General features: G+C 34.1%; 1 protein-coding gene across 4 annotated transcripts in view; it reads right to left on the reverse strand.

Moving 5' to 3' along the window:
- Positions 1 to 25,247, reverse strand: part of LOC150109321 (Na(+)/H(+) exchanger beta-like) — a 489,491-nt gene that overhangs the window by 352,531 nt on the left and 111,713 nt on the right. For 3 of the 4 annotated variants that reach the window (XM_090412499.1, XM_090412495.1, XM_090412497.1), the window contains exon 3: positions 1,670 to 1,777. The exons of the other annotated variant lie outside the window; for it this stretch is intronic. The gene's annotated coding sequence lies outside the window, so the exon portion shown is untranslated. The remainder of the gene's footprint in view (positions 1 to 1,669; positions 1,778 to 25,247) is intronic. 4 annotated transcript variants of the gene reach the window in all.

The raw sequence follows: 25,247 nt of genomic DNA on the forward strand, positions 1-25,247 counted from the left end.
ATAGTACACTCCATCCATCATCATTTAACAAAATGATCTGCGGTGTCCATATATACTTTACATACAAATAACTGCATGGAATTGCTGCATATATTGGTAAGAAATAAAATTTACGCTATGAGCCAAAATATTATGATCATTCAGCCTGTTCTTGGCAAAGCAGACTCCGCGGTTGGCCAGAAACAGATCTGTCCTACATGATGACAATGTGCCCCGATGGATCCAGAACTCTTTCAGCAGTATAAGACTTCCATTTCAAGCATAGTTCAAAGAACATATCCCAACAATCGGTGTGCTTCTCTTGCCATCTAATTCTTCTGATTTGAATCCCATCGAACATTACTTGATAACCCTAATATATATATATATATATATATATATATATATATATATATATATATATATATATATATATATATTAGGGTTATCAAGTAATTTTATAATATTAGGGTTACCAAGCAATTTTATAAGCTTGGTTATTTAACTCCTAATCCCAAGTATGCAAACAATTAAGTTTGCGCCTGAAACATAGTTCAATGTTTTTCGATGGTACAACACCAGGGCAACTCATTGCAAAGGTGGGTAAAGTTCCGATCACTATTCTTAGTATTTTCCAATAATGTAAAGCACAGCTCACAACAAAAAAAAAAAAAAAAAAAAAAAAATATATATATATATATATATATATATATATATATATATATATATATATATATATATTATATACGAGATAATCGTAGATAACGATTTTTGTTTTAGCAGAATTGATAAGATTTTGCCTGTTTATTTCCAGACAGTTATCTTGAAATTTTCGTGCTTCATCGTGCTTACATTTAGCGGTGTTCTCTGCAAGTTTCTCAGAAGAAACATAAGATTTTCGCTATACGAGTATTATCTTTCTAATAATAATTGAATTCTATTCTTTTTAAGATAATCTGCTATCATTAATGAATGTGTTTGTAGAGATTCCTGATCATTATGTACTATTGCTATCGGCTTCTCTACTTCCTTGGATTGCTAATTAAAGTGATGAAATTGAATTATAATCAATAAAATCGTCAAGAAAAATCCTCAAAATTCGGGATCTTTATTTCCGCATTAATCCAGAATTATTTATTTATTGCGTGTTTCGGTATAGATATAAATCAGTTATGTACCAAAATTGATGCCATCACACACTTCCTGTTATGATAATTTTATCGTAATAATCGCTGAAGTACTAGAAGCATATTATACTTAATGAAAATGGAGTTCATAGAATAAAGAGGCGCGCGAAAATCTTCCGACGACATTAATTAAAGGCTGTGCAATAAAAATCCGCAGTGGATTTGAATTATTACATATTAATATCTGAAATATGTGCACGAGTATGGGCTGCGGCTATTGTTTTGTTCAACAATGCAGTTTTATTTGTAAATAAATCACAATGATTTTGTTTTTTTCAGACGATATACTGATGTTAGAAGGGAAAGTAGGTGTTTACAGTTATGAGAATATTAGTTGAAATAAATATTTTGAAATATTAAACCTACTTTAATTGCCTTTTATGAAAATTTCAATAGAATGTAGAACATGTATATTTTCTTCGATTTCGTGTTTTGTGGTATAAAAAAATAGCTAACCAGGAATGGATAAACTTGGATAACCTCACATAATACGTCTAACTCACCTTTAGTTGAAACGTTCTTATAAATGTAGCTTTCGTACTTCGTCAAGCAAAGAAACCAGTTATTCAGTAACTCTACTCAGCCCGTGCATGTACGAATGTACTATGAATCTAAAAAAAAAAAAAAAAAAAATCTTTTATTGGTGAGAGTCACATTAAAAAAAAAATATCAGTGTTTAATTAGTTAGTCAATCTGCAAATGTCGTAAGAGTAAATTGTTCCTTCCTACCGATGGCGGCGTTGTTGCTTTCGAATTATGACCGAAGCTATAAACCTATAAGATCAGTGTTGTATTATGCCAGCTGACTGCGTGTGTTCTTCTGGTCAGTTGACCTGCTTTGTTGAATAAAAAACTCGAGTTTTTGGAAGAAAACTCAGGTTTTTTTTTTTTTTTCAACCTGCAGGCTGTTCCCACCAGCTCCATAACTACGATTTCTGCCCTTGTAAAAAAAAAAATTTCAATAAGACGCCTTAAGGCTTTAACTCTTAAGATATATTGAATATCATTTCTTTATATCCAGACGTAAGCTAATCACTAATGCGACATATAAAATTAATGAACATATGTGTAAATTTAAAACATAACAATGGTAATTCGAAGGTATTTTTTTTTATAATTAATGCATTTATTATCAGTAACGCAATATATTACTAAGCGATGATCAGAATAATGAGTCAGTTTTGGCCTCCGCTTAGAGATCTTAGTATCTGTGGACGTAACTTTAGGTTATATTCGCGGTTTAATTTATCTGCTTTGAATTAAAGAAAAAAAAAAGATTTGAACATCAAAAAGTGTTTTCACTTTAGTGAACATGACTCCCCCCCCCAGTATTTTTTTTCTTTTCTGTAATATTACAATCTCTAGGATACCCAGAACGGTTCACTTCAATGTTCAATATTCACCAGCTCGTTTCCAGTGCATTCAATATTCACCAGCTCGTTTCTACTCCTTCTCCGCCTGCTGTGTTCTAAATCTGATGTAATTCGCATGGAAGTATTTATCTAAGTTAACAAACAGATTTATGAATAGTTGGAATTAACAGTACTAAATTTTGCGAATAACTATTCTGAGACTACATCTACAGATAGATTTAGTCCATAGTTTTCATTCATTGGTGGAAATAGGTTTCAGGAACTGGGTTATGTCCCTGTTTTTAAAGATTACGCAGAGATGACATAGATCATGAAGCAAGTGTATTTCGATTTTTCCTTGCGTGTTCTCCAGCAGATTGTTTGTCAGAAGAAAGTGGAGAAAAATAAAAAAAAACTGACCACTTATTTTGGTCACATGGCTCATAGTAGTCTCGCTCCACTTCCCATTTTTTATACGGTATGGCCCAAAAAAAAAAAAAAGTGCTGAACTTCGGCACGTCTTTCAGTACTTTTCAGTGAGCGTGAGATATGCCGTTCGACTGCATGCACATTAATAGAGGAGCATGTGTGGAGTCTGTGCCATTACATTTAGCTGTAGCAATGGTGTTGACGTTGAAGGAAAATACGTTTATTACAGCATTATTTTCGTTCGTACGGAGTTGGCAGAGCAAATAGTCCAAACCTGCGACATGTTTGTAAGCAATTTGTTCGTCGTTTCCGTAAGCGTTCCCCAAGCAATAGTGTCAACATTGCCTTAATCGAGAGGTTCTAACGCAGTACAGTAACGAGGATATGAAGCGCCTGTGGCAAGTGTTTAACATGCGCCCCTCCCCCCCCCCCGACATACACACACAACCCAAAAATGACAAAAATTTTGAAAAATTTAAATGTAACGAGTTAAATTTAAATTTAGAGTCTCCGAAATGCAGTGAATATCGAACAGCAGTAAAACCTGAGATACCGACGCAGTCATCAGAGAATACTGGATGCCTTTTCGTACGCTACTCAGGTGGGTTGGTGTTTAACAGCAACGGATTACGCTACACGACCGGAATACTGTGCACGCGTGCTGGCCAATGTCTATGAAGATCCGTCCTTCCTCCATAATGTCTAGTACTCGGAGAAAGCTCATTTACATCTAAGCGGTCAGTCATGTAAACAGACGAACCTACAGGTTTCTTGGTTTCTGGATACCTGAATTTGCCCAAGAGAAACCTCTTTGCAGCGAGGTCGCCGCATGGCATAATTGGGCCATATTTCATTGAAGTGGGTGGTGTAACCGTGACTTTGAATAGCAAACGATTCATCGAGAATGTATTGTCCTGTACACCCAAGATTTGGATAGGATGTGTCGTGCAAAAAACATTCGATTACGTGGACAGATATTTCAACAGGACAGAGCAACTAGTCACACATCACGTGGTTCTAGAGCCTATTTTTCAGAATACTTCCCCAGAAGGCTCATTTCGAGGTTCACTTACCCCAAACAAAGTCATCAAACGATGTGAGATCAGAAGAACGTGAATGGTACGGGTATGAATACTGTTGAAGGATTGGGTATTCCACCATGACAGGGCCTTCAAACATCGATGAACTAAAGGAATAAAAAATTTTACACAATATGTCCAGCAGATGTCACAAATCTAGTTCTCCGAGATGACAGAGAAAATCCGCATGCGATACGACACCCGTCTTGAAAGACAAGGTGCCCTGTAGTAGTGTAGTCACTTCTGACAAGATCAAGATCAAGATAAGGAATCGTGACGTGATTGGTTGATAAGAAGATGACGTCATTGTGGGCGTGACGTCATGAGATTGGAATGTTTGGAATTTCCCTGGAAGCATATTTGTCAGTGAGGTGAGTTCTTGTGTTTTGGTTCACGTATGAAATTATGGATGATGGTAAAGATAAGGATTCATGTTGTGATTGGTGGTGCACTTCGGACAAGATCAAGATCAAGATAACATGAGGAATCGTGACGTGATTGGTTGATAAGAAGATGACGTCATTGTGTGTGTAGCGTCATGAGTTGGGAATGTTAGGAATTTCCCTGGGGGTATATGTGTCAATGGGTTCAGTTCAGTTTGCTTATGGAATTATGGGTGATGGTAGAGATAAGGATTCATGTTGTGATTATTGGTGCACTTCTGACAAGATCAAGATCAAGATAAGATAAGGAATCGTGATGTGGGTGTTTGTTGTTATGAGATGTAGATAAGTGATGTCATTTGTTAGTTGTAAATAAGTGACGTTATTGTTTGAATGGAAAAGGAAGATATATTATTGGATAAGGAATCGTGTCGTGATTGGTTGGATACTTATGACAAGATAAAGATCAAGATAAGATAAGGAATCGTGACATGGATGTTTATTCTTATAGATTCTGGAATTTCGGTGGGGCCCTCATCTGTCAGTGACATCACATGGTGATTTTGGTTTGCTTATTGCATTGTGGGTAATATTTAGAGATAAGATTCGTGACGTTAAGTGTTTGGAAATATCTGGGGAACATATTTGTCTCACTGATATCATATGGTGTTTTGTTTTGGCTATGGAATTGTGGGCGATGTTTTTGAGATAAGATATCTTGGAATTTTCCCAGGGTGACACACACCCATCATTGTCATCATGTTTTGTTTGGTTGTCTAGTCTATTGATGGCTGTACTAATTTTCCAATACATTTGGGGTATTTCTTTCCTGTTAAAGGGTGGGAATGCTTAGAGTAGAGTAGAGTAGAGTCGAGTCGTAATGGCGGCAGTGTTTCGAGGTTTTCTGAATAATTTAATTATATGCTGGTGTCACTCAAATATACATTTTTTTTTCATCCTCATCCGCATTTTCTTCTATATTCATATTCTAAATCAAGTTCATATTTTATTCATAATTCATCCGAATATTTTGATTTGTCTAAAATTAAGATCTTGAAGTTCGATAAATAAATAAATAAACAAATCGTGTGTGAATTCACGGCGATTTCGAAAGTGATCTTACTTAAACATACATACACTTGTTTTTTTCTTCTATAGATGATTGTACTAATTTTCCAATACATTTCGGGGTATTTCTTTCCTGTTAAAGGGTGGAATTCCTAGAGTAGAGTAGAGTCTAGTAGTGGTTGTGTTTTTCGAGCTTTTCTGAATAATTTAATTATATTCTGGTGTCTCTACGGCATTTAAAATAAATCAATTAAAATAAACGGACAGTTAAATGGATTACAAATCTTTTTGTATATATTCTAGAAATTCTAATGATAATTTAAAATTACTTACAGCTTTCCAGAATGGCTCTTCTAAATACGAATATTTCAAAAAAAATTCCGAAATGGTTGAATTTATATCCACACAACAACACAAACACAAAAACCACAAAGAACGAAATTTATGTAAATACTGTAACCTGAAATAGTTGAGTACTTCTTACTTTAGATTTCAGCCTGTAGATGCTATGTTATCGTCATGAGCAATATCCCCCAGCGAGCGGTTTTTCTTCAAAGGGGTCTTTCATGAAGATGACATGAGTCACATCCGTAAATTGCGGTATTGTTCAAAAGGTAGCATTTTCTCAAGTTAGGATGTTTCTCAAATACTTACATATGACTAAGTGATTAGCATTCACATTATTGTTATGACACATATCCTAAAATTATTCATTCTTGGTTCCTGTGGGAAATTATTGGTGTAGTAAATTAATGCATACATTTAATTTTTTAAAACCAATATTGACTATTAATTTTAGCTGCAATTCCTTGTGCTCTTAACCTATTTCTGTAACTGAAATTTATTTATTTTATTTATTTTTTCTTTAGCATTAGTAGTTTTGAGTAACGGATATTTGCGACAATCAAGGTTTTGAACTCGCCCTTGCATTTTCTTTTAGAAATTTCTTTTGCCAGCACTACAAATAAATAGTTATTTCTTATTATTTCAAATGAATATTAGCTCTGTAATATATACTTTGTTAATTCCTATGTTACCTTTTATTTGACTGTAATATTATTAACAAACTGCTCTGTAAAATAGCGAAATTTTTACAGTATTGTAACTTTTCAGGTGAAATCTTCTCCACTAAAATTGAGTGAGAGAAATAGTCACATGGTCTAACATTAAAAACACCTTTTGAGGATAAAACACTACATAATAAGGACAAAGAATATAGAATACCCTTCAAGCCACAGAGATAAGATTTGCCCTATGATGTCTCAAAGTAAGATAATCTCACATCAACGTCATATCCAACAGCATGTAGAAACATGTCCTCATCTGCGCAAAGTTTCATTTTGGAAGAAACGGTCAGGGTTAAGGGTCAGGTAAACAGTACTATAAGGAAAAATAATCGAGTCAAGTGTCTTTGCAGTTACGGCAATTCGTTCATCCCGTGCAGCTATCGTATTGTGTTGTGGTGATTGGTATCCAGGAAAGTAAAGTAAATTAATGGGTGGGCCACAAAAGTCATTGAAATTTTTTTCTTCAGGAAAAATAGCACGACACAAAACTCTTCACCTAGCTCTAAAAGGATGGAAACCAATTATTATTTTAGAAGACACATACATTGTGATGTATTTATCCAGGTCCACTTGGAAAAAGTTAGGCAGGAAGTGGTCTGATATCCTCGGCTACTTGCAAAGAAGAGTTGACTATGAAATGGACCTTGGTGAGTGTTATATTCTGAAATGCCAAGATGGGGAACTAATATTTAATGATACAAAAGCTGATGGAAGTAAAGTTTTCTATATTAGTTGTGAAGAAGCCGAGAGATTTTCACCAAAAATGTATGACATTGATAATCATTTACTATTTTTGGAAACTGAATTACCATCTATTCGTATCATGGGGAAAATTATCGCTAATCATTTAAATTCATCAATGGTAAAATTAGACTTTCAAGATTTTATCCAATTCGAAAAAGATTCTTTATTTTGGGACATTTACAAATATTTTACAAAAACTGTTTTTGTATATTTGCTGACAAAAGAATACACAGAATGTTTAGGGAGGCATGGTGTCATTTCCTGACTGAAACAATATCAAATGTATGGAAGTGTGGTTACCATGGTATCTGGTTTAAAAATTCTTTTGCATAACCAGCTATTTTGATGTAATGTAACCAAGAAACAGTGAGTAACAAAAATTTTATTCATTGAACTCTTTGGAAAATGTTAAGAGTCTAACCTAATATTGTGAAATATTTTTAGGTAATTACATGTTTCGAATTTTTCTCAGTGAATATACTTGTAAATAGTATTTCAGTATTATTTCAAAATAGTATTACAAATGCAAAATAAAATATGCATTTGTAAACTTAAATGAACAAAGATGTGTGCTTTTGTTGTTGTGTTTTTCCACAGTAATTTTTTACTAAGTTATTCTGATTAGAACTTGATATTTAAATCCACAACTTTATATCTTAATGCAATCCTGTTTAATTATTTAAAAAAATCACAACTGTGAAATTAATGCCAAGAACGGGGAAAAAAGTATTGAAAACTAATATCCATGTATTCATTATTTTAGAAATTGTCTAATGCTACCTATTGACATCATTTGAGTTATCTGGAAACAATTCGTTCACATAATCGAAAATCCGAACTGTTAGAATTTGGTTATTTTTACAGAGATTGAGAGAGAGAGAGAGAGAGAGAGAGCAACTAATTAACCCAAAACATGACTTTAACTCTTAAAGTTTGGTATAGAAAAAATGTTTGTACTCTCCAGATAACACGTATACAAATTTTACCTTTCCCTACACAAAGTAAGATAAAAACACACCAGTAGTATATCCAGCAGCATGTGAAAACATGTCGGTGAGTCATCTGCGTAAAAGGTTCATTTTTGAAGGAACAGTCAGGGTAGGGCCTGGTAAGTGTAAACAGTACTATAAGAAAATACCATAGAGTCGAGTGACTTTGGAGGTAATCGTTCATCCACTGCAGCTGCTGTTTCGTGTTTGGTAATGCAAAAATAATGGGTGAGCCAAAAAATTCTTTGAAAGTTTCTTTGCGAAAAGTTCTAATTGTTTAGAATTTTGTAACAGAAAGTTAACATAAAATATATAATCAGAGCTAATAATCAGTGAAATAATAATAATAATAAATAAATAACTATTTATTTGTGGTGCCATATGATGTAATCTAAGAAGAAGAAGAAGAATGAAGGAAAACGATTATGAAAAATCGACAGTGGGTGAAAAATACGAATTTTCAGTTATCAATAGGATAATTGATTGCCAATTTCTTTGGAATAAATGTTCAAATTTATTTCCTAAAGAAATTTGTATTTCTGATGGAATTAGTGTAAGATATGCATTGAAAAATAACCTTGTAGTTGGAAAGAATTAACGGAAAGAGTTAAAAAACAGAATTCTTGGTTAATAAAATATAACCATCAGCTGAAGTGGGAAATTGGTTCCCTATCTCTGGACAAACTAAGAAATTGGATGATAGAATACATATGCAAATATCAAATATTACTTGCCAAAGGAAGAGAAAAATCAAAAATATTAACAAGGTTAATAGGGAGGCCTGTTCTTGATTTAAATGAAATTGGATGCCCAAAACGTGAAAACATAACGTGTACTTTTAAATGCTTTTGGAAACATAACGAAAGATTCTGTACTTTTAATAATTCTCAGAAGTATATGTATTGGTTTCAAAAAAAATAAATATGCAACCCTTAATTTTACTATAGTAATAAATTCCCAACGAACACCAAATAAAAAATTAACTTTCAGATGAGAGTCACATTGTCAAAAACCACATGATGGCTGTTCCACAAGCATGGGAAGAACCTTTGATGTATTTTTCAATTTATTTATTTTCTGTATTGCTAGATTCAGTAATTACAATTTGTAAATAATATTTTATTCAAATAAAATGTGTAAATTTAAATGAACAAATTGGGTGTCGTTGATGTGTTATACAAATATTCAAGCAGGAGGATAACATTTTTTTTCTTTGTGAAATTTCATGCCACAAAGAACCAGAGACTTTTTTTGATTCATTGAATTAACAGTCTTATTTCTGCATGCCATCCCTCAAATATTTCAAGAAACTGTCAAATATTGGAAGCAAAAGGAATAATTAGGTATTAAATTAATAGCCAGAATTTTAGTGGAGAAGATTTCACTGAAAAGCTACAATACCGTAAGAATTTGGCTATTTTACAGAGCCATTTGTTAATAATATTACAGTCAAATAAAAGGTAACATAGGAATTAACAAAGTATATATTACAGAGCTAATATTCATTTGAAATAATAAGAAATAACTATTTATTTGTTGTGCTGGCAAAAGAAATTTCTAAAAGAAAACGCAAGGGAGAGTTCAAAACCTTGATTGTCACAAATATCTGTTACTTAAATTACTAATGCTGAAGAAAAAAAATAAATAAAATAAATAAATTTCAGTTACAGAAATAGGTTAAGAGCACAAGGAATCACAAGTAAAATTAATAGTCAATATTGGTTTTAAAAAATTAAATGTAAGCATTAATTTACTACACCAATAATTTCCCACAGGAACCAAGAATGAATAACTTTAGGATATGTGCCATAACAATAGTGTGAATGCTAATCACTTAGTCATATGTAAGTATTTCAGAAACATCCAAACTTGAGAAAATGCTACCTTTTGAACAATACCACAATTTATGGATGTGACTCATGTCATCTTCCTGAAAGACCCCTTTGAAGAAAACCACTCACTGGGGGATATTGCTCATGATGATAACATAGCATCTACAGGCTGAAATCTAAAGGAAGAAGTACTCAACTATTTCAGGTTACAGTATTTACATAAATTTCGTTCTTTGTGGTTTTTGTGTTTGTGTTGTTGTGTGGATATAAATTCAACTTTTTTGGAATATTCTTATTTAGAAGAGCCATTCTGGAAAGCTGTAAGTAATTTTAAATTATCATTAAAATTTCTAGAATACATACAAAAAGTTTTGTATGTGTTCTAGAAATTCCCACATAGAGACACCAGAATATAATTAAATTATTCAGAAAAGCTCGAAAAACACAGCCGCCACTAGACTCTACTCTACTCTAGGAATTCTCATCCTTTAACAGGAAAGAAATACCCCTAAATGTATTGGAAAATTAGTACAATCATCTATAGCAGAAAAAAAACAAGTGTGTGTATGTTTAAGTAAGATTACTTTCGAAATCGCCATGAATTCACTCACGATTTGTTTATTTATTTATTTATTGAACTTCAAGATCTTAATTTTAGACAAATCAAAATATTCGGATGAATTATGAATAAAATATGAACTTGAATTAAAATATGAATATAGAAGAAAATATGGACGAGGATGAAAAAAAATGTATGTGTTAGTGACACCAGCATATAATTAAATTATTCAGAAAACCTCGAAACACTGCCGCCATTACGACTCTACTCTACTCTACTCTAAGAATTCCCATCCTTTAACAGGAAAGAAATACCCCAAATGTATTGGAAAATTAGTACAGCCATCAATAGACTAGACAACCAAACAAAACATGATGACAATGACGGATGTGTGTCACCCTGGGAAAATTCCAAGATATCTTATCTCAAAAACATCGCCCACAATTCCATAGCCGAACCAAAACACCATGTGATATCACAGAGACACATATGTTCCCCAGATATTTCCAAGCACTTAACATCACGAATCTCTTATCTCTAAATATTACCCACAATGCATTAAGCGAACCAAAATCACCACGTGATGTCACTGACAATGAGCGCCCCACCGAAATTCCAAAATCTATAAGAATAAACATCCATGTCACGATTCCTTATCTTATCTTGATCTTGATTCTTGTCAGAAGTATCCCACCAATCATGACACGATTCCTTATCCACTAATATATCTCCCTTTTTTATTCAAAACAATAACGTCACTTATTTACAACTAACAAATGACATCACTTATCTACATCTCATAACAACAAACACCCACGTCACGATTCCTTATCTTATCTTGATCTTGATCTTGTCAGAAGTGCATCACCAATCACAACACGAATCCTTATCTCTACCATCACCCATAATGCCATACGCGAACTGAACTGAATCCATTGACACATATGCCCCCAGGGAAATTGCTAACATTCCAAACTCATCACGTCACACACAGAATGATGTAATCTTCTTATCAACCAATCACGTCACGATTCCTTATCTTATCTTGATCTTGATCTTGTCAGAAGTGCACCACCAATCACAACACGAATCCTTATCTCTGTCATCACCCATAATTCCATACGTGAACCAAAACACAAGAACTCACCTCACTGACACATATGCCTCCAGGGAAATTCCAAACATTCCAATCTCATGACGTCATCTTTTTATCAACCAATCATGTCACGATTCCTTATCTTGATGTTGTTCTTGTCAGTAATGACTATACTACTACTGTACACGTTTCGAACACGTAATCTAACCGTCGTAAATGCTTTATTTCACCAAGATTCCAAATGCTCACACAGACATTTGGTTCATTCTTTATCGTAAATACAGTATACTACATGGATTTCATTGCTTTCACTATAATTCCAACACATTTAAAACTATTAAAAGATCTATACACTTAGATAGGCTTGATTTGTCCATGACGTAAGAACAAGAAAACGAAGATGATGAGGCCAATGTATTTATGTCTATGAACGGCATATATTCTACAAATGGTTTGCCTGTTTTGCGGATAAAACACAGATATCCGAAAAAGAAAACCCTAACCTTTTCTATATGAGATCAGCTTACTTGCATTCAGTTGAAAAGTCTTTATAAAGGTTTCCAAACAAAGGACAACTGTTATATCGTCCTCGGCTCAGAGCTAAGGAGGCGCTCGCATTAGGAAATTTTTTGTAGTTTCTTCAGCTTAAATGATTGCCATCATCATCATCAACCATCTGCTGTACTTCTGGTTAGCTGAACCAAATTAAGAATAACAGAATCCGAATGGATATTTGCATGGCTTAGTGGCATTGCTGCCTTTTACTTTATTCAGAACGAAGTTCAGGTTTTAATCTGATCTATGGACACATGAATCTTCTAGACTTTAAGGATAAGTTAGTTGAAGGCAAGTCACGTTTATTTTTCTTGGCGACTTACATTTTCCTCTTTTCCCCACAAAGCAGGCAAAGCAATATCGTGTCAGAATTAGCTTTATGAAAGAATTATCGAATTTAAGGATATCAACCTAATGCATCAAAAAGTAGGGAAAGGAAAACATTTGAACGTTCTGTATCTTATACAAGGTGGCCCATAAATCACGAAGGAATTTAAACATTTAATAACTTTTTTATTTATTAATTATTTTTATTCTTTTTTTCTTATAATGAAATACAGAACCTGGATTTTTTTTTTATTATTATTAATTATGAAGAACCACATCACGTAAATGTCTTCCATTTTCGGCTTCACAAAGGCGGGCCCCTTTCCACGGCATTTTCCATGACAACTATTAATGTTTCTGACTGCACCGGCTCAGTTTCAGCACGAATGTTCTCATTCAGCTGTTGGATTGTCTAGGAATTGTTCACATACACCTTTTTCCTTCAAGTAACCCCACAGGAAACTATTCGTGCAGAAATAAGGGCGGGGTAGTCAGAAACAGTGACAGCTGTCATGGAACATGCTGTAGAAAATATCCCTCTTTATGAAACCGAAAAACTTTTTTAATAAACAAAAAAAGTTATTAAATGTTTAAACCCATTCGTGACTTATGGTCCACCATCTACGACAAGGCCACTTTATTTCTGTTGATCAATATAGAGTATACTGTTCAAGTATACCCAATTCTCCAGCATTGCTACTGGAAAACCATCGTCTACTCTTGTTTTTAGTTTACAGACTAAAATAACTTTGTTTCTAGTTAGTACAAAAAAAAGGTGAAGAATAACATAAACGTCAAGGAAAGATCGGTCATCAATCATATTAATATTCATCTCGTGCACATCCATTAAGTTAGAGACAACATTGCTTGATACCGTGCTGAAATATACTGCATATTTTAACAGTACACAACACACATCGTCCCAGACGGAAAGTTCAAGGTTCAAAAGAAAGTAGATGTACCTTATGGATGAGAAGTTGCCAGGCAACACACCTGTAAACAAACGTATACTTCGGAAATGAATGAGTACCTGTAAAATATGAAACAACCGCATGATATTGAACAGTAAATAGAATAAGATGTGATTTTTTTATGATCACTGCATACTTTTAAACGGATTTTGAAGGATCTTTGCGGCATTTGAGCAAGGAAGAAAATCTTAAGACTTATTTCAAGGTCTTCTTTAATACACAGAACTTTGAGATCATGTTTGAATAAACTTTCATTGATTTTTTTTTTTTTGTTCTTCTTTCTATGCTCAATAAACAGAAATCATTCAGCAGTATCTGCAGTCAACGGATCGTTAGACTCTGATGTTGGCAATAGCTGGGGAAATATGATTCATCTGTTCAGTATCCTTGAAAGTTTTCATTGAAAGTGGGTTAATATACCTTAAATATTCCTACAATTCCAAAAATGATTATTCTGTTATTATTATTAAAATCCAACGATGTTTGTTGTCTTATACATTTAAACTTTGTTCATCTTTCACAGCTGAACTAAAGTATCGTATGATAATTCATAACTACCAAAGTTTCCTCAATACCTGTAGACATCGATTATGAAAATCGCCAATGGTCTAAATATTAACTCCCGAAACGGCAGCAGATTACTGGAATAGTAGAATGAAGAGAAATGTTATTAGAATAAAACCCGCTGCAACTGATAGTGATTTTTTTTTTATATGGAGAAATGTCTCAAGTTCAATTTGATTCCGTAATTTGGGCTTAGACATTGAAATATATATTAAAACTATTTGTACGTCAAATTCCTTATTCATACGCAAACGTTTTATATGATGAGAATAAAAATTGTAATTCCATCTACAATTCAACTTGTGCTATTAAACCTTCTAGAATTATATATTTATATATAATAAAAGGCGTAGAAGCGGAAATCTCTTCCTAACTTTAAGTAACCAACTCCACCTTCGTAGGAAAATTAGTGTGACCTGCAGTCAGCATTCGGAGACAAAATTCTGTGAGTATATGACAGACAGTTTCTGCCATCTAGCGTTCCTAATGCTAATGGTTATAGCTGTGTGAAATAGTATAATTGTACGATCAGTTTTTCTTCAGTTGCTGGATTAAAAACGTGTTTCTTTTACTAAGCGGGGGGGGGGGGAATAAAAGAAAAGAAAACGCAAACGGCCTAAAATAGGTTCCTGTAGTTTAAAGTATTAATTTACTGTTACGATAAACTAGGATGAATAAAGATTTTAATTTGAATTTTAACGACAGTCCTCAATGGAGTCCCAGCATATCTCCCTAAAGTCCATTGAGATGCATCTCTACATTGTCAAATAAGAATACACTGTTAATTTGACGTCCTCCACCTCCAATCTGTTTTTGCTTTTGAGTCGTGAAACATTCGACTCTGTAAGTTTAACAGTTGGTGAAAATAAATTCGGGAAACAGAGTAGACCATCATTAAGCATGAGACATAAGAAAGCAACAGCAGTTGGTCGTATATTTCTTCACGCACGCTTCTCACTGTCCCGAGACTATTTTTAGAAGCAGTTTGAAGTTCGTATACGCTGTCGCATTTTCTACAAGAACAACGAAATACGTATCAAGAAATTGGTCTACAATTAAGTGAAGTCATGTATATGTATGTTTGTATTGTCAGTATGTATATGTAAAGATTGGTATTTCATTCAGCCCTTTTACTTTTGTAAACGTCGACATTCCTCAAGTTCCCGTAAAGATTTCTCAGGCTCCTAAAGTCGAACTTTCATCTCGACCTTTCCACAGATAATCACATATCTGAACGCTCATTTGGCAAACTCGTCATATGTCATAGTCGCTTTGATGCTAATCTAAATAACTGCAATCGGTAAATCGGCCTGATTATTCGAGTGGATATTGTCTCTGCTTCCCGACTAACAAGCTGTGAGTTCGAATCCCGTCTTAGGCACTGATGTTGTAAATGGCTTTAGGTAGTATATGAATCTTATCATCAGGCGTGTGTCAGTTGATGAGTCACAAACTCACTAGAATTTCGAAGAAGTTTCACAGATTCAGACATAAAAATAACCCATTTTTACATTCATCGGAAACTGAACATTCTTAAAAAAAAAAGTATTTCTTTAAAAAAAAAGTTGGTGATTGCTTCTCTCATATTCAGGAAGTATGCAATATCATATCGGAAACTACTTCTTCGTTGAAAAGAAAAACATATCAAAATAATATTTATATTCACTGAACAGAGCCTTAACTTGAAAAAGCTCTTCGCTATAGCCACTAAGGTTTATGATGCCAATAATAACAATAAAAAAAAAAGACCGCGACATGCGAACAGCTGCAATTTAATGGAGTTTACTTCAAATACTTCGTAAGTGCTTTAACTGCAAGGGGAATGCTTTACGCCGGTGGCACTGTCTTTCTGTAATGGACTTTGCTTTCTCCATATGAAGATTACTTAAGAATAACATCTAACTGTCGTCAGTTTTGTGGCGACAGATCCATCACTATCTTTTTCTTCCTCTCTCTCTCTCTCTCTCTCTCTCTCTCTCTCTCTCTCTCTCTCTCTCTCTCTCTCTCTCTCTCTCTCTCTCTCTCAGAGAAATGGAAATAAGCCGCTGACGAAGCTCTTCAAAGCAGAACCTAAAAGTAAAAGTAAAACTTCGAGGATGCGACTTCAGCTTCTAACCTATTGACTAATCTTGGAAGTTTGAACGTTTGTAATGTGAAAGCTTATTATTGGAGAATCAGCAACCGTTTTTCTTAATGGTATTTCGTTATAATTGGAGCTTGAAACCTAGTAACGTATCTCAAGATGATCGTTAATATTGTATTTGCACTGAACTTAAAAAAAAAAAATTTTTTTTTTTACAATTCATTAATAATAAATGAACAGTTAGTACTAATAAACAGGAGTATTTAAGATATTTTCTTTATCTCAAAGGGACGAATAAATAATAGAAGGGAAATGTAAATAAATAATGATAAGACAACCATAAAATGTGCATTTTATAATAGCATTGTGTTATGCTCATATTTGACAAGAACTAAGTGCGCTTCATGTCATGACGCAAAGAATCTTCATAATGGAGTGTTTTATCTTTTTTTTTTTTTTTTTTTTTAAATCGAAGCTTGCTGATCCCACATACGGAGACTGCAGTGTCGTTTTTTCTCAGAAATTCGGAAATTTTCACTCTGCATATAGGCAAATATGCAGAGTGAAACGCACTCGATTAACAGGCAAAAATGTAGTGGGAAGGTGGCGTGGTGGGTACATAGCTGCATAATGTGTAATAATAATAATAATAATGATAATTTTGTTTCGTGCTTTCACTAAACTGTTTCATCGGAACTAAAAATGAGATGTCTTGCGAAATTTTAGTGAAATTGCCAAACATCAAATTTCAATAAAAGTGCCATCTAAATCTAATGAAATTACCATATTATTGCGAAGGCACAAAACGAATCTAACAGATGCTTTCAATCTGTAAAACGCAGCTAAGAATCAAAATTCAAACTCAGAATAACATCGCACTTCAGAATAAATATGATTATACAGCATTTCATTTTGTAATACTTGAATTATTTTTTTTCGATAAAATACAGTTTGGCTATAATTTGTTATTAACAAACCGGAGACACATAAAACTCGTGTCTCCGGTATATTAATAACAGCTTGCATTTTCAACTTGACACGTGCGCTATAATGCCGAAAATCTCTAACAACCGAAACTCATTTCTGTAGGAGAAAAAAAAAAAAAATGTACGTTCTCCAATTTGAAGAATAAAGAAATACGCTCCCGGATGTCTAATATCCGACAGAATTACAGAATTTGCCAATAACAAAATTCTATATTTCGTATACTAACAAGAAAAAAATCACGGGATTTTAATCAAAGATGTACCAAATCATGGTGATTTCAACGAAAGTATTCTTCCTTGCTTACTGCGTTAAGGAAGGATGGCGCCTCTCACAGTGCAATGGTGTTTTCGGCCTACTAAAGTCAAATCTCCACTTACTTCTCTAAGAAGAGAATAGATTCACTTGAGCTACGTACCATAATGGTATAGCATAAACAGTTGTTGGCAACTGTATTGAGCTCTATAAATGACTGGGGAATCAGGCATTTACAGAGTGACTGCTGGTCGTGACAAGTCACAACTGACCATACCACAAAATACCTAGTGATTGGCTATCCTCTTATCGAGTTACCAGGAATGCATATTATCTATTGAAAGTTCTCTAATACTTGGCGAGTTTCTGCATCTCCACGTTAAAATCCCTATGCTTCTGAAAGTATTTGTTCACTAAATTAAAGATACCAAAAAATTATATACTTGGTTTAATCCTTTATCTAAGTGTCAGCAAACAAAGTTTGCACTTGTTTGCTTACAATTAGATAAAGGATTAAACTAAGTATATAATTTCTTGGTATCTTTAATTTATAGTATAACCAAGTGAAAAAAACTTCCAACAACTTTATTCACTAAATATTATCTTGCTATCTGGTTTCAACATTAGAACAGCTCAGGAAATTGTCTAATTTCACCATGTTTCTCAAACTGCTAACAAAAAGATGTTAAAATGGATTAAATCAGTTAAATGCTTCAAGCACTTGCCTGATTATTATTTTCTTTTCTAATAAATACGTTGTGTTCTAGGCAATATGTAACTGCCCTTCGTCGTTCAGTGCGAAATCTTTTATTAGCAGTCAGGTATAATAAAAGTATGTTTGGTCTCTGAGGGACTACATAATCCCTATCCAGCAATGCACTAATGTATTATATCATAACTTTTGACCTTTCCGGAGATGTGCCTGCCATAAGAAAAAGCTATACTGACATTTCTTGTCCTAATCTACGATATCTAGCAATGTTTTTAACCATTTAATGATCGCAATTCCATTGAATTACTTTTGAAACTCATATTGCCACATAACCTTAAAAATCTTGTAGTCGGCTCATTCCTACTGGTTAAAAACTCCTTCCGCTCTCACTGATTCATCCCTTCTCTATTCAATAAATTTTCTTTATTCTCTTCTATAGATACTTTCGTAGTCCTTATCAAGTTTGAAGTGGTATCCATAATTATATGCTCCTCAAAAATCATTAAAATAAAAGTAATAGAAAACCTGTCATCCATCTACATTCCATCTCCAAACACCGCTCTAACTTTTTCTCCTATTCATTCATCCTTTACTATGCTAAGGTAGGTACAGTCTATCTCTAACACTTTATCCAAGAAATATCGATCTGGTGCTGCTGGGTTAAAACCGAATTAACAATATACTTTTCTCCCGCAATAAATAACATTTTAAAAAAATGTATCTTGCTATTAGCTTTTTAGAGGGTTATTTATAGTCAATCTTGCCTCCGTTCTCCAATATACCATCACAAAATATTTTTGTTATTAAAATTTTCATACGAGGAAAGCAGTTTTCAGATGTGCCTTGCACAAAAATACAAAACTAATTTGTGAATTTCATTTTTTTTTTTCCTGCGGACATTTATTTATTCCCTTGCGAATCTTTATGATCTACACAGTTCAAAATCAATGCGAAGGAAAAATATTCGTAGTATATTGAACAAGCGGTACTTTCTAATAAGAAGAGTTGTTTAATATTGCCATTAGCAATGAAATACGGTTAATGTTAAACGTCTTCAAAAACGAAGAGAGAAAGAGAGAGCTCAGAAGCACCGAGCATAAAAGGGCGTTGTTATTTTCAGAACAGAGCCTCCCTCGCTTATCTTTCAGTTCAACGTGCTTCGAAAGAGCCTTACTTTAGATAGTTCTTAAGTAACCTCCAAGGCGCGCACACAATAGAAAAACAGTACTTTAAGTGGTTCATTATTAAAGTGTAAAGTGTTATTCTGCAGGTGTTTCTTGTTCTTAATACAAACCTTGGGCATCATCTGAAAAAAAAAAAAATAATAAAGGGACAAAATTCCCGAATTCACAGAAGTGTAATAAAAATATCAGATACTACGTTTATAAGTTTAACGAAAATGGATTAAGGTTGATTGATTTAGTGAGTAAGAGGGAGGTCCTTAAATACTTTCATGAAAACATCCTTTTTCGACAGACCTGTTCTTACAAAGGAATATTTATTATTTTATCAAGAGGTCCTTGAACGAAAAGAGGTAATTTACAGATAAAGAATAAGAAATGAAAAGTATATATTTTTCCTCTGCTTTCAGGGTCTGTTTTACACTTAAGGGCAGACCTACACAGTGCCATGTAAGTTTTCGAAACCAGATCCGACGGAGTAGGGTGGTTAATCTTTGTTCCCGTAATCTTCAATGTCTGTGTATTGTGTGAATTCTTCTGGTAGCTTTGCTGTTTCGCGAGATGAAAAACTTCGGTTTCGAGAGAAAAAAAACCCTGCCACCTCCACTTGAGACCGGATAACTCACCTTCAGATGAATAATCCTGCTAATCCTTGAGGAGATTCGAACTCAGGTCTTTCTCAAAGGGGATCGTTCAAACTGACTGTGCCACGGAGGTCTTGTGTGTGTGTGTGTGTGTATATATATATATATATATATATATATATATACAGGGTGTTCGGGATAAATTTGACATATTTATAATTAATTATATTTTTCCGTAAGTTACATGTATTAACACACACTTCTCTTCATTTAAAAGTTTGGACCCTTCTTCATTCATATGCAAGATGTCAGAAAGGATGGATAGCTGGAACCCACCTGAATCATGGAAGAGAATAACTTGTATCATGATGATTCGTGCCCGCCATCAAAATAAGGATATTACGACTGCTGCCCAATGCTCCCTGAATACAGTAAAAACAATCAGGCATGAACTAGAGACGTGCAATGGTGACTACGAGGATGTAGCAAGAAGAAAGATCCCTAGCAGACGATCTGATTGCGTTCGTACAGCAGAATTCCTCGCAAATCTGCAGGAACAGGTGTTGAAGAACCCTGGCATTGGAATTCGGGCTTTGTTCGTGGAGTTGCTAACTGTAGTCAAGCCCTGGATAACAAGGGTAGCCAATGGTAGGCCGTATGTATGGCAGCAGGATTCGGCCCCTTGCCACACCTCTGGGAAAAGTCAAAAATGGTTGTCTGAAAATTTCTACGACTTCACCAGTCCAAATGTTTGGCCTCCAAACTCCCCAGACCTTAACCCCATGGATTATTTTGTATGGGGCGCAGTTGAAAAAGACACCAATCGCACTTCCAGTAATACAAAAGCCCAGTTAATGGATAAAATTAAAACAGTTTTTGCGGCCCTTCCCAGGGAGACTGTAGCATCAGCTTGTTCGAGGTTCCGAAGCAGAATTGAAGCTGTGATCGATGCCAATGGTGGTTATTTTGAGTAAATATTGTTGATAGTATTGTAATTAACTCTGCCTGTAATGTTTTTTTGTCAATTCATTAAATTTAATAGATACAAAGAAGATTTTCTTTTTCCTTACGAAACTGTCAAATTTATCCCGAACACCTGTATATATATATACACACACACAAGACCTCCGTGGCACAGTCAGTTTGAACGATCCCCTTTGAGAAAGACCTGAGTTCGAATATATATATATATATAATTCTGAGGTAGTTGCGTGTCTTTTTTGCTCTTACGTCTGCTTATCGTTTTACTGAAGAAAAAAAATTAAGTGTTTTAGGTAGGCCAATTGTTTGGTTCTAACACACACACACGCACACACACACAAAAAAAAAAAAAATTACTCCTACCCTTTACGAGATTCAAAATCAACTATTGCCAACCAAGAAATGACCGCTCTACTGATCATGCAGCAGAAGTATCACGTTAGCCTTATTGTTCAAGGTTAGCATCCATCCTAAAAACGTGTCATTGTGGCAGGTATACAAAAAAAAAAAAAAAGTTTTAACATCACATGATACCTCTCGTTCCGGATATAGAGACGTTTTGGGTAATATGTAGATACTTTTTTTTTTTTTTGTTGTTGTTGTTTTTGCTTTTATTTTGTCAGTTTTAGACATCTTCAGTTCCCCTTAAAATATACTTTAGCAGTTAGTAGGTAGCCAATTTTATAATTACGTCAAAACGTGACTATCTTAAAAGAAAACAAAATATAGGTCAGTTTCAGCATGTACTATTTCGATAAAGCTCAGAATTTTATTTTTATTTATTTGTTTTGTCGTGGAATTCCGAAATAAGGCCAGTCTTCTGAGAAAATATTACATTTACTTTCTTTCATTTTGAGAGCGAAAGTTTATTTTTTTTTTTTATTCGTTTTGGAGTTAAAGTTCATTTTCAGGATACTTTTGTTTACATCTCTTTAGAATAGATTTAGAACAGTGCTTTCTTTATTCATCCGAAATCTTAGTGTTTCGGGAAATGATGTGTACAAAAAATAAGAGATTTCAAGATTTGAAGTTTTGCCTCCTTCAAATGCAACAACGCACTTGACCCATTGTGTGCACTAGAATTGAAAGCATTTATCATATTCCGTTTATTGCAGATTTTAAAACAAAATTTAATGCAAACACTTTTTTTTATATTTTAGACAAAAAAATGCCACTTTTAGATATACATTTATATCTAAAAACTGATGTATATCTAAAAAACATTTAGATAGACATCAATTTTAGATAACTTTTAAATATACATCAAATCCGGATATTTTTTAAGAGATCTCATATAACATGATGTTATAACTTACACACCAAAAAATGAAGCAAAACTAATCACTACTTATTCATAAATTAAGTTGTAGGTTAAAACATCAAGTTCTATCATATTAATAGAACCTTAGTTGTGAAGAAATATATCATTGCTTCATAGCATTTTGAGTTTGAATATACAAAACGAGGTTCTGTTTTCAAAAGTATGAGACAAGGAGAAAGTCAGATACTTGCATTGTTACTATGGCGCAAGCTTATCTTTTTCTATATATTACAGGAGTCCAACAAGCAGATTATGTAACGTACTTTCCACCAATTTGTGACATGTTTCAAAAGAAACGAGCCTACATTTCTCTTTTAATGCAACCAATGAAACCTTATCTACGAACGATTTGTCACACTTAATTTATGATTCAATACTTTGAGTATAACTATGAGTTATATCATCCTTCTGTCTTGCTGTTTATGGACAATTAGTATGATAACTATGTCATTCATCCATTCATTTGTGCTCTCCATTTCTGGGAAATTCTGCAATAGTTGTAGATACGATTTGGTTTTCAACATACACTCGTGAGCCAAAATATTGTGACCACCTACCTAGCAGCGGGTTGGACCTCGTTTGGCAGAGATAAACACTTACATCTGTCTTGGTATTGATTTCACTAGTCCAAGGAAGGTGTTCTGATGTATTCTGGATCAACTAGACAGAATAATGTCCCGGAGGTCGGCGACCGAGCGAGAGAGAGAAAGAGAGACTGGCGTTGATCGATCAATACTGTGTTTCAAATGATCTCACAAATGTTCGTGGAATTAAAATCAGGAGAATTAGGCGACCAGGGAGCATACGGAATGCTTAGATATGACCTTCGAGCCGTGATTCCATAATGAACCTTGTGACAGGGCATATTGTTCTTGGAAGCTTCCAGATCATCGGGCCATATTGTCACCATGTAGGACAGCAATGGTTGGGCCGAAACAATACTCAGGTAAGAACTGGAAGTCAACGCATGCTCATTGGGGATGTGCATGAGAACAAACCCCATACCTAAGTACCATACTACTGGCCTATTTTCGACCCTTTGCAGCCCTCTAAATCAAATGACTAAGGTGCATTGTGTGGTCCAATTTATACTAATGTGCTATTTGATCTCCCTTTGTCGTTATGATCCTGTATGCCCACATCCTATCACCTTTGAAAATATAGTGTAAGAGGGGGAATCTGGAAAGTTCTGAAAAACACCGACCAAAATGATATTAAAGAAAGAACATACTAGCAGCAGAGTTATGAAGATAACTTATGCTCTTATATCCTCGTATGTTCTTTCTTGTGGGTTATATCAGTTGCTTTAATATCATTTTTATTCTAGGTGTTTATCATAACTTTCCAGACTCTCATTTATACCAGTTGCCCCAGTTCTGAAAATAGTTCAGATGCAAACTTGTTTGTATACACTTGGACAAAGGATTAAACCAAGTATATAATTTTTTGGTATCTTTAATTTATAGTATAACCAAATGGAAAACTTCCAACAACTTTCCCTAATCCAGAGTATTTTAATAACAAGTTGTGACACCTTTTGGCTACTCGTATATGAAAATATGACTTCTGCATTACTTCAACCTTAGGATCACCTCTGGGACTGGCTCCCACTGATGAGACCTCAATAAAGGTCAAAACTGGTCTGGGTAGTGACCCATCAGGCATGTCCGCAAGATGTGCTTTGATGAGTTTCCCAAGTTCTGAAAATAGCTCAGGAGCAAGCCTTTTTTGCTTACACTTGGATAAAGGATTAAACCAAGTATATAATTTCTTGGTATCTTTAATTTATAAGGCAATGCATTGATTTGAAAATATTCCTCATACTTCAGTTGTACAATCAGATACAAGGATATCTTAATGTTTCCCAATATCCTATTTCTTAATACTTGTCCGCTGTCTGAGATCTACTCGTTCCCTAAATACGATACATTTTCTTCATCGTCATCGTTTAGGTGTATTTCTTGATCCTGTGACCTTATTAAGAGCAAGATTTGCAACCTGTTTGCATAGGTTGGAAAATTTGCATTTTCCAACATCTTTACAATGGTGTAGCTGTTCCTTAGCCTCGGTTGCTTCAATGAATATGGTAAGTATCTTAAACTCATAGGCTTAGTTTCTTCAGTCTAATCCAAAAGAACTAACCAATCTTAAACTCAAAGGTTGGTTGCGAGCCACATCTGATATGTTTCAATGAAAATTCTACATGCTGCTCTAATGTATGGTTCAAGCGGGGACCATACAAAGCCTTGAAGGAAAATGAATCTCTCTCTCTCTATTTCCTATATAACTGTTTGCTTACTCTACCATGAATGTAGAAATGTATTCTTTGTTTGGCTAGAATCTTATCCCAGTCCTTCTAGGAGAGTAGGGTATTTAATTTTAGGAAAATTAAAATTCAGTTTGCATCACCTAATTATGCTTTACAAGTCCATTAAATGTCAAATAATATTATAACTGATAAAATATTTGTTATCCGGATGTTTATTATCTGTTATTTTCATGGACCGCTGCCAGCAATCGGATGACAGTTTGATTATTCTATTTAAAACAATAGAATGTGTTTGACTAAAAGACTCAATTGTCGCGGTGTCAGGAATCTGATATCTGGAGTTGTGCAGTGAACAATTCAAAGTTGGAACATGATCAACAATTTAGGCATACCGGAACCATTCATGCATCAGTTCGTCAGCTGGCCTTGAACAGCTTGTTATTCTGTTTCAAACAATCCCTTGTTTCTGTCTAAGCGTCACCATGATCATTGACAAAAGTTCGTGATCGTCATTTTAATATGAAAATCCATACAAAGATATCGTATATAATAATCTGCATAACTAACAATGCTATTAAATAGAGAAAGAAAACGAGAGGAAATTATAGTGAGAGAAAAGAATTCCAAGAAAAATAAAGATTAGTTGTTGTATTAATATTAATTAGTTCCTTCTCTATAAATTATGACGTTCTACCA

This window comes from Typopeltis vanoorti, chromosome 2, assembly GCF_054136105.1.
Source record: "Typopeltis vanoorti isolate ZY-2024b chromosome 2, IOZ_Tvanoo_1.0, whole genome shotgun sequence".
Lineage (NCBI taxonomy): Eukaryota > Metazoa > Arthropoda > Arachnida > Uropygi > Thelyphonidae > Typopeltis > Typopeltis vanoorti.